Below are 11,747 nucleotides of genomic sequence, written 5' to 3' on the forward strand. Positions count from 1 at the left end.
GGATCAAACCGAAGCAGAGAGCTACCAGTAACCTGTGGAGTGCCACAGGGAGCTGTACTCTCCCCAACTCTATTCAACATTTACACGCACGATATTAATCAGTTACCACTCAAAGGTAAGATATTCCAGTACGCAGACGATACAGCAATAATATCCATCCATAATAACGCAAGCATAGCCCAGACAAATATGCAACATGATATAAATCTGATCATAGACTGGCTCACGAAAAACTCCATACGCCTAAACTCAGAAAAGACAAAATTAATGATATTCAAAAATCCACTGACTCGACCAGTTGATAACAAATATATAACCATCCAACATCCACTTTCCAACACAAAAAACACACAGAACAGCAAAAACCACTACAATCACTCAGGTTGAAACAATACGATACCTTGGAATTTACCTCGATGCAGATATGAACTGGAATAGCCATATAAAACATCTACACAACAAACTCCGAACAATAAGTGGAAAACTCTACAGATTAAAAGACATAGTTCCCATACGCCTAAAAACACTAATATACAAAGCACTATGCCAAAATATACTAAGATACGCTATAACAACGTATGCTTTCTGTGCACTCTACAAATTAAATAGATTAATGTCGCTATAGTACAAAATGACAAAACTGATCTTTTGGGAACAAAGAGAAAATCACGACCTTATAAACATTGCAATGGCAGAACACAAAATACTGACAGCAAAACATTTATGTCACTATGCTGCCTTGCTAAAACATTATTTCGATGCCAACTACAGGAACAGTTAGAAATACATACCGTATAACAAGACCTCAGACCACTAATTATATCACATATAAATACAATAATCACCACGGAAAGGCCACGCGAAACTTCTACATCCCAGACATGATAAACAAATTACCTTTTGAATACAGAAACCTTACAAACTACAATAGCCTGAACAGAGCTCTAAGGACATACTACGAACAAGAAACACGCACCCAAAATACCATACAAACTTAATGAAACACAATATATTCGCTCAGGCTTCCAGTTCAGCGACGCATCAGTATATTCCAATTTATTGTGGGGGGGGTGAGCGCGCGCGCGCGTGTGTGCGTGCGTGCGTGTGCGTGTGAGTGCGCGCGCGCGAATTTCTCAATCATAGATTCCGTAACATCCTAACACAGCAAAAAAAAAAAAACAATACATAATAACCAACTGGTGTCATCCTCAGATAAGCTTACATTTAAGCTTCGAGGATGAAAGGAAAAAAAATTAGTTCTCATCCAAGATGTATCATATGTAACGAAATGCATGAAATGTACGTATCAAGAAAACCAATGTATGTACTATATGTAAACCAATGTACGTAATGTAAATATCACATGTAAACAAATGTAAGTAATGTATCATACGTAAACAAATGAATGTAATGTATATAATAATTGTAACAAATGTATATAATGTATATAATAACTGTAACAAATGTATGCAATGTAAAAAAAAAAAAATATTTTAAAAGTAAATCATGAGTTTACACCGTATGTTTGTGAAAATAAGGACACATAATATTCAGATTGCATATGTGTAAATACTGTTGTACAATCACACCTTTTCAAACTTGAAAAAAAAAAATAGTAAACCACAACATGTAATATTATACAACTTATGTAACTCTGAACAATATAACTGTAAATTATTATTATGATTGTTATATAAAAAAAACTGTTTAAATCTCATTATATGTAGCACAAAGTGCTGAACCTTGTAAAATAATATACTGAATAGATGATCATTATACATATGTAAATATTTGAAAGAACAAAAAAAAATAAAAAATAATAAAAATAAATAAAAAATAAATAAATAAATAACAAAAAAATTATTATTATTATTAAGAGACCTCTACAGAGTCAGGGACTCATTGAGGAAGACTCCATACCATGTGTTCCAGATGTTATACTTATTATTGAAATCATTCACACTACCTGCACACACAAATACAATGCCAATCCATTCCAATCAGGCATCACCCTACAAGAGAAAAATCGGGCCCTCACCCCTTCTTAGCGGCATTTATTCCAGCTTCCAAGAATGCCTTCTTGTCCTTTCCCACCATCCATAATGTAAAAAATCCCATCAACTGAATTCTTGTATGATCCTTTCAGAAATTTGTAAGTCTGAATCATACCACCCTCCTTTCTTCTGTTTGCTAGTCTCTGCGGTCTACAAATTCACAATGTCTTCATAATCAGTATTCCACAACCCTGATATCATTTTAACACTCTCCTTTTCACTCTCTCCACTATATCAGAAACACAACGGAAACCAGAACCCTACCTGTGCACAATAGTTCAAGTGAGGTCTTATTAAGGCCTTGTAAAGAGATAGAATGACATCCTTATCTTTACATGTCAAAGTTTGTTTCAGCATTGCAAATATCTTAATAATTGCTATTCAAATCACTGTGGAAATACTACATATTAGCAGCATTCATGATTACCCTACCTATCTTTGCATCATCAGCAAATAGCTGTATGTCGCCTGTCAAATCCTTCTCAGTAACTTTAATGTACAGACTGAATGATAGTGGACCAAGGAATAATCTTTGTGGTATACTGCCAGTTTCCTTAAATTTTGAGATTCACATCCCCTTTATACCACTTTTTTGATATCTGTCTGTCAGACATCCTCTTATCTACGCTAATATTTTATAATCCAAACCCATATTCTCCAATTTATGCTACAGTCTACCATTATGTATTCTGTCAAAAGCCTTAACAAAATCCAGAAGTATCATGGTGTATCCATTTCCCTTATCTAGTTTAATTACAACATTATTATAGAATATGAGCAATTTGCTAAAGCATTAATTTCCCTTAATAAACCTATGCTGTTTATAGCAAAGTAGAGATTCATTGCCCACCCATTCTGATTGCAAGCCCTGACCAATTTTTCCGAAATCTTCCACCACTCCTGAGATACTGATCGATCGTTAGTTGGATACATCGGTCTTTGCACTACCCTTGTGCAATGGGAATACCATACCACTACTCAAAAGAACAGCAAGTTCAGCTGAACACTCTTTTAGCATTTGTACTGATATTCCATCAGTCCTTATTGCTGAATTCTCATTCAGTCTGTAAAACAATTCTAATACCTCCTCTTGATACACTTGAGTTTCTTCATTCAGTGAAGAGGTAGTAGTGAACTCAATGTTGCATACACCAGGTTTGATAGCTTTTAGCAAAATGCACACTCATTAGTTGATCAACCTCTACATCAGTCACCTTGACACCATCTGCATTCAAAAGTTATGCTTTCATATTCATTCTTTCTTTTACTTGCAGCATATCGATATTATTCTTGTGGGTTGTCTTTAGATTACAGACTCAGTTGCTTTTCATTCTCAGCTTTCCATACAACAGTTGTGACTATTCTAGCCCGTTGCTTATAATTTTAATAACATACATCATCCTAATGCACACAGTATTCCCTCCACATCATCCGTTTCCTAAAAATCTCTTGCTTAATAAGATTATACATCCATTTAACTCCTATCCTATTTATTCTTCGAACTCTCGATACATTATGATATTGCATCATTTAAGTTACGTTTTTAACCTCAAACACCCTCAATACTATAATCAAATTTAGCACTCTTTGACCTCGAGTTCCTTGTGTCACACGCTGCTTGAGGAATTTGTCTCGCAACAGCTCAATAAATTCAGTTTCATTCTTCTAATGAAATTTTACTTCTGCCCAATTAATATTTGAGTAAATGAAGTCTCCCATTATGTTTACTCTTTTCGCACCCACCGTCTCTATCTGGTGATGCATTTGTTCATCACTAGCAACTGATCCACCAGTTCTGTAACAACACTGTACTATGTAATTAATCTTGTTAGATTCCACTTCGCACCAAATGGTTTCAAATTCACTGCCACATGAAATACTGTTACTAGTACTACAATCGCAGGCAGTGCCATAACTGGCTTTTCATGAACCCTGTGCAAGATTTTATTTTTCCCCGTTTTTTTTTTTTTTTGAAAAAGAAAAAAAAACAAAAAATACTCGTATAACAGAACAGATCGTTGAATTTTTAACTTTAACTAACAACGTTACGGAATCGGCCCCCAAGGCGGCAAAATTTAAAATTTGAAAATGAAAATATAATACTGATTATTTTTTGATTCCCCATTTCAGGTCCCCTTCGTCCTGGGTCCTGAACCTATGCACCCGTTGCACCTGCTTAGTGATTGCACTGATCATAGGTCTAAACACTAACTGGATTTAAGTCATCCGATATCATTTGCAGAATGTCCCCTCCTCTCCTTATAGAGGTCTTTTAATATTCCATATCTGCAGGCTGTGTCATAAAGTTTTTCCATATCAAAGATCACTGAAACCAGATGTTCTTGCTTCAGAAATGCGCCTCTTATACAAGTTTCTAAACGGACTAAATGGTCCAAAGTTGAGTGACGTCTACGAAAGACATTTTGCCTATTGTATAGAAGATGGCTGCTTTCTCAATACCAGAGGTCTAGCATTAACCATTTTCTCCAATATATTACAAAGACAACTAATCAGAGCAATCGATCAATGATTATTTATTTGTGTTGTATCCTTTCCTGTTTTGAGGGACGGCAATGACAACTGAATTATGTCAAGAATCTGGAAAGTCTTCTGCAATTATTTTGTTGTATATTAAGAGGAAATTTACATAAAATGATGGAAGATGTTTAATTATTTCATAAGGGATGTCATCAACACCTACTTCATTACTAAAAAATCAGCCAGAGTAGACGAGGCCGTTTTATGCGTATCTAATTTTTGGAGACTGAGTGGGCAGTTCAATCTCCACTGGTAGCCAATCAGAGATAGCTGGCCCAAGGCTATCACTAATTAAGCGGCACGCAGTGAAGAGACGGCTAACTTGCGGCCCTCTCGTGTACCTTACCTCAACACAATATTTTTAATGTCTAAAAATAGTGTGGGTTCTACGGTCGGTTTTCTGTAGTTTACAGGAGAAACAACTCGTTTGCCGTGCTAGAGATCAACTTACTCGGGAACCGGTCGAAAAAAGGATTAGAAAAAGTTCCTCTAGTCGGTGACTAAAACCAAACTCGTGACGCTCTTTCTTCGGGCAGTTTAGTACTGATGAGTGCAAACACCACTTCCACTGAGCTACACAGACGTTACTGCACTAGTAAAAAAAATATCTTTTACTAGTTCCTCCTTAACCAATGGACGATTGTACGGCTGAAGACCATTAATAGAAAAGTTTAGCAGCTGTTTTTCTTATTACTCTTTCAATATTAAAAATTCAGGAAGATATGAATCAGTTGCTGAGATTCTGGCAAACTTCTCACCAAAAATATCTGCAATAGCTTCGGGATCAGAAACAACACGCCCATTATGGTGTAAGGTAGACAATCGGTGTATTCAGTATCTACCTTGAATTTTCCTGATTTTATCCCATACAATTTTGCACTGCTTGTTTGAGCTGAGTAAATTGGATCCAAGACTGTTTGTAATTCTGACGTTTCACATTACATATTTTAGCCCGAGGACGCTTAAAAGCTATTAGGTTTGATATGGTGGGGATATCTACGAAATATACTCCGCACTCTGTGTTTATCTTTTTTGGCTACTTGGCAATCTCGGTTCCAGAGATACTTTCGATAGAATGGAAATCGAGATGATGTTTTCTTGGAATTGAGGCTGTTGCTTCATGGACAATGCCGTCTATTACATACTTTACTGCTCTACTAGAGATGTTTTACTGACGATATCAGTATTTGCAAGATAGGAGAAGAGTATTCTAGTCATCCTGGTCAATTTGCTATATGGGCATATATATACGTACATAATATTATTATGTTATTAATAATGTACATAATAATAATAATAATAATAATAATATATTTTTTTTATTGATTTCTAAAATATTTACACAATTACAATAATCATCTTTAGTGACATTCCAACTTGTAATTTTTACAAAATTCAGCACTAAGTGCTACATATGTGATACAATTTCTACATTGCATTTCAATTAAAATTTTCATAATAATAATTTCTTGCATCTATATTTACAACACGTTCTTCTAATATTAACAATGTAGATTACATGGAATTTTTGAGTAATGGATTTTGAGAAAGAGTGATTATTCATACAAATTTCTGCATTTGCTTATAAGGTTTATTTTTTTTAATTTTTTTTTATTTTTTTATTTATTTATAGTTTATTATCTCTTAAATAATTACATGAATATACTAATATTTAGGCAACAATGCATCTTTTTCTTGCAAAATGGTTCAGTAAGAATTATAATTACTCTTAATATCATTATCATTTGCAGAATTTTTCATTGACACAAGAGTAAAAAGTGTGTATTATTACCATCAATAATAATCATAGTAATCGTGTTTATTATTAATGACTCACAAGTTAAACAATATTACTTATGTTGCAGTTTACATAATAATATTTTTTTTAAATTTAAATTGTAAGTTAAATATATAATTTTGAACTTAAATATATAACTGAAGTATTACTATCACATTTTCTGTTTACTACTAGAATTCATTACAGAATGTTGAGTGAGTAATGTTAGATAAATACTATTACTGGGATGCAACTCAACTGCACCCTCGAAGCTTTGTAATTAGCTTATCTGAGGGTGATACTGGTTATATATATATATACATATATTTGTTATTGATTTAGTTGCTGTGTTGGAAGTAGGCAGATCTTTGGGAGGTCAAATGAATGATCTGAAAGGTCGGATCAAAGTGAAATTGCAGATATATCCTGTGTTATTGCATCTGTCTTGATGGTTCACGTTCTTTTTTTATTGTGGGCTTCTTTTTGAACTATTTAGGAGGCTTTTTTCTTCACAGTGGCAGCCTTTCTATGTCTTCTGTGCTTTTAATTTGTATCGGCTTTGAAGTTTGTGACTTCCTTATGAATATCTTGGCATCTCTGGTCCACAAATATTGGTAATTTTTTTCCATTTTTGCTTTTCTTGTTTGGTACAACAGATTCTGGTTGAATGGTGTTAAATATTCGGATAGGAAGATTGGTGTATTGTCTTGCTGTGCGTTCAAGTCCTTGGCAACTGGTTTTTTCTGCCTGCTGGCTTTTATGAGATTGTCTCTTGTGGACTTGCTCTTAAGACGAATTATGACTGGTGCAGGTCGTGGGAAGCCTTGGTTTTTGCTCTTCCTAGGAATCCGATTGACGGTCTGAATGTCGTTAAGCTGTAAGGATATATCAATTACATGGCCTAATTTTAAAACCACGTCTCTGAGGTTTTCTGTAGGTGCAGTTTCAGGAAGACCGTTTATGACAAGATCTTTTTTATGTTGTTGCTGACTTAAACGTTCGTATTGTAGTTTTAGAGAATGAAGTTCTTGACGGAGTTCGGATGTCTCTTTCATCAAATTGTGTTGCCTGTCTTTTAGTGCGTTAATGCTCATTTTAATGTCTTTTACCGTTTGCAACACTTCTATAACTGCTAAATTATTATGTTTTACCAAATTTTCATATTCGCTAGATTTTTTTGTTATTTGTTCGTTCTGTTTCTTAAAGAGTTCTTGCACAAGATCTACTAAGCTGGCTTTTATAGTCACTAGACCGTTTTCTATTAGTATACTTAAAGAGTTTAAGTTATAGGGCTCACCTGCGTTTTTTTGTCTGTTCAGTTCGTCATCTGATTTTGCCTCCGGTATAATCGGCTGCATCGTAGGTTTGCGTGCGTTTCTTTGTTCCTCATGCAGATTACACACCTCCATTCCTCACGTGTTACATCGGGTTCATATTTATGTTGCCCGGTTGTTTCTGAAAAGCCGGCACATTTTAAGTGTAGAATCCTACTGCATTTCGTACAAGTTATATTATTTCCGTTGGACGATAACTCCTCCAGGCATTTGATACACTTCATGACTCACCTTTCTTCCCTTAGGCAGTGAGGCGTGATTATAAAGATGGCGACGTCCTTTGTTCTTCGCTCGTTGTTGACCACGGTCCTCTCTGTTCCCTTTTCAACACTTCAAAATTTGGTTTCTTCTTAGCCGATCTCGTTGAATTTTATATCACTGTCTTCAGAGTGATAAGTAGGGTTACTTGGTAGCACTTTCAACTTAAAACAGGAGTTGGAACCACTTTAAAAACTATAAAAAAACTGGGGCAGCGATATCATCGTGCGACCGTTCGTATGCCTACACAGCGCCCTCTTTGTATAATAATAATAATAATAATAATAATAATAATAATAATAATAATAATAATAATAATAATAATAATAATAATTTCTTATTATTATTGTTATTATTAAGAGAGACCTCTGGGGAGTCAGGGACTCATCGAGGGAAGCCACATACTACACGAACCAATAATCATACTTGTACTTGAATTCATTCACACTGCTTGCACACAACATCCAATGGCAATCTACCCACCGCTCTATAAGAGAAAGATCAAAACCGTACCCCATTCTTAGCAATATTCATTCTCAGCTTCCAAGGATACCTTTCCTCACCCTCCATAAAAAAAAAAATTTAAAAAAATTAAAAAATTCCATCAACTGAAATCCTGTATGACCCTTTCAGAAGTTTGTAAGCCATATCATCCCTCTTTCTCCTGTTTACTAATCAGTATTCCACTCCCCTTTGCATGCTCTCCACTGTATTAAAATCACAACAGAAACCAGGAGACCAGACCTGCGCACAATAGTTCAAGTGAGGTCTTATCAAGGCCTTGTAAAGAGATAAAATGACATTCTTATCTTTATATGTCAAAGATCGTCTCAGCATTGCAATTATCTTATGAGTTGTATTTGCAATCTTTGCTACATGACCCCTTGAACTTTAACTTCCTGTCTACTAGCAATAAAAGATCCCTAACCTGATCAGTTTCTTCCAGCATAATTCCACCAATATAATACGACATTGGATATTTAAGCACGCCAAATTGCATGACTTTACATTTACATTGAACTGACACCCATTTTCCTATGCTACAATTCTAGCCTATTCAAATCATTCTGCAAGTACTGAATATCAGCAGCATTCCTGATTACCCCCTATCTTTGCATCACCAGCAAATAACTGTATGTCGCCTCTCAAATCTTTCCCAGTGTCATTAATGTACAGATTGAATAACAGTCGACCAAGGACTGATCCTTGTGGTACATCACTGGTTACATCCCAGTATATCACTTTTTTTATATCTGTCAGTCAGCCATCCTCTTATCCACGCTAATATTTTATAATCCAAACCCATATTACCAAATTATGTAACAATCTTCCATGCTGTAATCCGCCAAAAGCCTTAGTAAAATCGAAAAGTATCGTGGTGTATCTATTCCCCTTGTCTAGCTCAATGTTAACATTAGTATAGAATGTGAGCAAGTTGCTAAAACATGACTTTTCCTTAGTGAACCCGTGCTGTATCATTGCAAAGTAAGGATTGTCTGTCAACCCATTTCTGAATGCGAGCCCCGACCATATTTTCCAAAATCTTCAAAACTCGTGGTGATATCCCATCAGCCCCTATTGCTAAATTCTTATTCAGTTTATGCAACAACTCTGATAGCTCCTCCTCATACACCTGAGTTTCTTCATCCACTGAAGAAGTGAGCTCAGTGTTGCATACGCAAGGTTGATAGCTTTTAGCAAAAACAGAGCTCATTGGGTGAACAACCTCTTCGGCATCTGTCATCCTCACACCATCTGCATTCAGTAGAATTATTCTTTCATATTCATTTATTCTTTTACTTGCAGAATATCGATAGAATTCTTGTTGGTTGTCTTTAGCTTACAGAGTCAGTTTCTTTTCATACTGAGACTTAGTTTTTCTGTACAATACTTGTTTCTGACCTGCTGGTTGTTTGATATACAGTTGCGCTACTAGCAACTATGACAATTTTTAAGATATTAATAATATTCCCCACATTTTGCTTTTTTATTTTATTTTTTATTTTATTTTATTTATTATATATATATATTTTTTTTTTTGTCTCCTGTGAAGTGAAGTACTAAATGACCGGCTTTGTGAGGTTTGTTGTTATTAAATATCAATTAAAGAATGCATAATATACTCTAAATAAATGCTTATTTGGGTTTTAAAAATTCATGTAAAATAATTAATTTTATGCGAATTTTTTTTTTTTTTTTTTTTTTTGATGACAAACAGAAATGTCTGCGCTATTGTACTGTATCGCAATTTCAGAATGACTAATGAAAAAAAAGTTACTTGTTATTTGAACAAGAAAAATACAAATACTGGAGGGTGATGCAGCGATTATGCAGAAGCCGCATACATGCAGCCTATTATAAGCCGAAACCTTTCAAGATAATTCTATATATGTAAAATAGCAAAGTAATCTTCCTTCCCTGTCCCTTCTTTCGTATACTGTCCAAAGTATCTTCAGATAATGTCATTCTGAATCTGACAAGCATCATTAACGAATGATAATAACCAGCAGTAACAAGGAGACCTCATGTTTGTTTGGTTTTTTTTTTACAATTACATGGGATCGTCAAGTTATTATTACCCACGTAACTAATATCAAACGATTTCATTAAGTGTTTTAGATGCGTGTCAATAAGTTGGCTTCGTGGGGGGGGGAAGAAAAACCACCCACCTTAGTATGAGAGTAACTTACCTTCTTTGTATGTATTTTCTCAAGTTAGGAGAGGAAGTTGAAATTTTTTTTATGTCCTAAACTTTTCGATCAGTAAACAGATTTAATAAAGTAACATAATAAAAGAGGTTTAGAAAAAGAAATAAAAGTTTAAGTCTTGTGTCCTCGAAGTTTACTAGTGCATAAGAAAGATTACACGTAGAATGCTCACCTTCGAGACATGACGAGGAACACATCAACTAAATGCAATTCGTACGCAACTTTTTTTTTCTGACTAATTAGCTACAACTACTGTAGGTTAGCAGATCCCTCTACCGACCAAATCACGTAGCAAGATATACGTAAACAGCGTAAAGATTATTTATTAATTTGAGATAGCCAAAGAGAGTTGAATGGTGAGCTTACTAATCCACCAATATAGAATTGATATTAACACAATAAATCAATTTTATACACCGCAAATAAATAAATAAAATAATAATAATGACAACAGTGGTAGGAAATATGTGAGTATACTTGCTTCGGTTTAAAGGCGACAATATGATTCATCCTTTCCGTGACATCGCATCGCGTGGCTCGATGTCACCGAACGCTGTTTCCGTTTACATTCACTTGAGCATGATGACTGCACTGTTATGAAAAAAAAGATAATAGATAGCTTGAAGCCATTATTTAAAAACTGCTACCAAGAAGTCCATTTCAGAAGTGTGTGAAAATTTCTTATTAATAAAAGTAAGTTAATAATAAAAAAAAAAAAAAAAAAAAAGGCACCAGCAGTACTTTAAGAACAGTTCGCGTAGGACGGTGTTAGTATTCCAACTAAGTATTAAATACCGAACGAATGATGTTTTCATATAACCCAAACAAGAAAATGTTTATAAAAATCAATGGGCTTTCTACTTAAAAACAGTAAAGGAAATTTCATGGCAGCTTGGCCAAGTGAATAGCATTTCAATTTATAGGCTGTGGTGAATACTACTGCGGCGTGAATGTTGACGAAAGTCTCTTCAAATCGTAGAGGAATTCTTCGCCAATGTGAGACTACTGCTGCCACTACCCTTTTACAGGAGAGGTGAAATGGCTTGAAAAACAATTTCTGGGCTCTCTCTGTATATAT

The 11,747-nt window shown here is 34.8% G+C and overlaps 1 protein-coding gene across 1 annotated transcript in view; it reads right to left on the bottom strand.

The window, feature by feature from the left end:
- The window catches only part of LOC150101049 (phosphatase and actin regulator 2-like), a 305,287-nt gene extending 294,620 nt beyond the window's left edge, over positions 1 to 10,667 (bottom strand). Inside the window, exon 1 of the mRNA XM_090401166.1 lies at positions 10,652 to 10,667. The gene's annotated coding sequence lies outside the window, so the exon portion shown is untranslated. The remainder of the gene's footprint in view (positions 1 to 10,651) is intronic.
- Between the last annotated feature and the right edge of the window lie 1,080 nt (positions 10,668 to 11,747).

This window comes from Typopeltis vanoorti, chromosome 12 (assembly GCF_054136105.1).
Source record: "Typopeltis vanoorti isolate ZY-2024b chromosome 12, IOZ_Tvanoo_1.0, whole genome shotgun sequence".
NCBI classification, from domain to species: domain Eukaryota; kingdom Metazoa; phylum Arthropoda; class Arachnida; order Uropygi; family Thelyphonidae; genus Typopeltis; species Typopeltis vanoorti.